This window comes from Arachis ipaensis, chromosome B07 (assembly GCF_000816755.2).
Source record: "Arachis ipaensis cultivar K30076 chromosome B07, Araip1.1, whole genome shotgun sequence".
In the NCBI taxonomy this organism is placed as follows: domain Eukaryota; kingdom Viridiplantae; phylum Streptophyta; class Magnoliopsida; order Fabales; family Fabaceae; genus Arachis; species Arachis ipaensis.
In genome coordinates this window covers 111850809-111853636 of record NC_029791.2, presented here as the reverse complement: position 1 = coordinate 111853636, position 2828 = coordinate 111850809, and positions in this window count along the sequence as shown.

The window sequence follows — 2828 nt, the reverse complement described above, 5'->3', positions numbered from 1 at the left end:
ACTTAGATCAATTTGATCGAATGTTACTATATTTGATCGAGTTGATTTATCTGATTTTAACCGTTTTTTTAACCAAATTTAATTAAATTTGACTAAATTAATTGCTTAATTGATTTAAATAATGATCCAACTTAATTTGATGACTCAACTTTTTATTCTTCTGACTGAGTAGGGCAGTGTTTGATAACTATGGTCTATGGTATTAAACCATATTTAGAACGACACCTTGCAAAATTTCCAAATCCCTTAGAATAATTAACCTCAGGAGATTACCCCATTCTCAGGCGCGTGTATCTTTTTGAGTGGATATACTTCTAGTTTTTAATATCTTGTTATATATTGCATAATTTCTTAAGTTATTCGATTTTAATTTTTAATATACTTTCAAATTTTTTATTTTTATTTTATGTGGGATCGAATCAATCGGTTTATTAATAATTTATCGATTGAACCAATAAATCAGTGAACCACTAGTTTAATCGGTTCGATCACCGGTTCGGTTTTTATAACTATGATTTTGATCTTTAACATTTAATCGTCCTATTTTTATCTCAACGTTTAAAATGACATCGATGTGATCTCACCGTCAAATCTCTCAGTTACACTTAACAAAAGTGATGGTGTGTACTGTTAATTATGTGATAGTTAATATCAACGCTTACTACTAGAATGTCAACGCTTCCGGTTACGCCAATCTGATAGTGAAGATATTACGACAACCTTTATATATACCTTTACATAGTAGGAGCCTTTAGCTAAAAAATGCATAGAGTTTTCTTTGAAAAACCGAAAATACTTTTTCTTTCCTTTTGACAAACATACATACATACAAATCAATCACAGCACTTCACATGTACATATATAAATACAAAGATTCTTCATACAAGTAACTTACAAATATTACATACATATACATCATTATAATCACGATTCCTATTCCTCTTTACAAAAATATAATAATAATAACGAGAGAAAAACAATAACTAAGATATATAAAACATATACAACACAGCTAAAAATTTAGCAAAATCTCCATAGGCTTTGTCATCCGTTTCTTGAAAAATTAACCACACAGTCTCACTAGAGGAGTTATAGAATTGTCATAAGAGAATATATATAAAGAAAGTTGTTTCAACCGCAGTGATCATCGCTCGTCTTATGAACTTTTTCGAACAACAATAATTAATTATCCAAAAATCTAAATTCATATTTAACTATAAGAATTTCAAATCTCGATAATATCCCATAGCATTTCACTACATACAAAAAAAATGATCTAACTAAACTTACCAATAATTCATCCAATTTCGGCCTCCGGCCTAAAACATAATCAACCACGGCCTCCGACCCAAAATATAATTAACCACGACCTCTGGTCTAGAATATAATCAACCAACGTTCAACTCACCATAATCTGAACCAACAAATCACAATCACAAGTAATCAAACAATCATAGACATAGAGAGCAATTACGATAAGTAATACAATTAGCAGTTACACAAATTATCAAGGTAAACTAAATCAATTATGCACACCTAAACAATAGCAAATAGATGTACATGATGCATGCCTGTCCTATTGGCCATGGGCTCACGTGTCAGTCATTATGTCAAACCCGACACAAAATCTGCTTGGCATCTCACGGATTGGTCTCTCGTTGCGCATCTCCAGGAGAAAAAATCAACAAATCATGGTACTATTATCTCAATGGAGAGTTCCCTCTCACCTTCTCCTGGAGGTACAAATCATGCCAAGTCAACAGAGAACAATGTCGTCTCATTCCATCGGAGAGTGTGCCTCACCTTACAACTGAGAGAATAATGAACAAGCGGGATTAACCACCGTCCTTATCCGGGATAAAACTCAAATCAATACGCAAGCAGGATAAACCACCGACCTTGCTAATTTACAATCACGTTTCAATAATAATCACAATCACATTCATAAGCATAGTCAAATTTAATGATAATCATAATCAAAATCGACACCATAAGTCTTTATATTCACATTTATTACGAGGATAATCGTCCTCAAACAGTGAGCGGGATAACACCACCGTGGGTGGGACAAAACCACCATCCCACAAATCCACAACACACTAAGAAAGCAGGACTATACCACCATCTTTACCAGGAAATCGATAAATATCACAATTCAAAATCATACTTAGCCCATTTACTTTCAATAACAATATATATTTAGTTCACATCATGCCAAGAATCACCTTCATTTCTCATTTAATATAAAATTCAAAGTCGGATTCACATACCATTTAGAAATGCAATTCATTGGATCTATCCACACTCATTTCAAAGCTTCAAAATTAGTTATCAGACATCGTATGGGATTTACAGGGGGTTACAAGCTTGCCAGAAAGACTAAACAGTCAAAAACATAGTTCTACTAAGAAAATAGGACGTGTGCACATGCACAGATCAAAGCCAATTTCCCAATGGGTGTATACGCACAGCTTGTAATTTTTTCTTAATGTGCGTATGCACCACCTTGTGCATACGCAAAGGCTTTACCAACGCCCTTATCTAATGCACACGCACGCCTCTGTACTATAAAAATAATTTTTTCGTCCGTTCTTCGAACGACATAAACTAGACAAACCCAGTTTTTAATCAAATCAAATTTCACAAATTTTTGAGATCCAAAGGCCAAGTCATGCCCGTCAAATTTAATCAAAATCTTCTAAATTGTAACATTTTCCGGAACCTCCAAAGGAACTTCACTTAAAACCAGATCTCTTTCATTAAAACTCATTTTCACTTAACCAAAATTCCCAAAATAACTTCAAAACTATTTCAAATTTAAACATCTT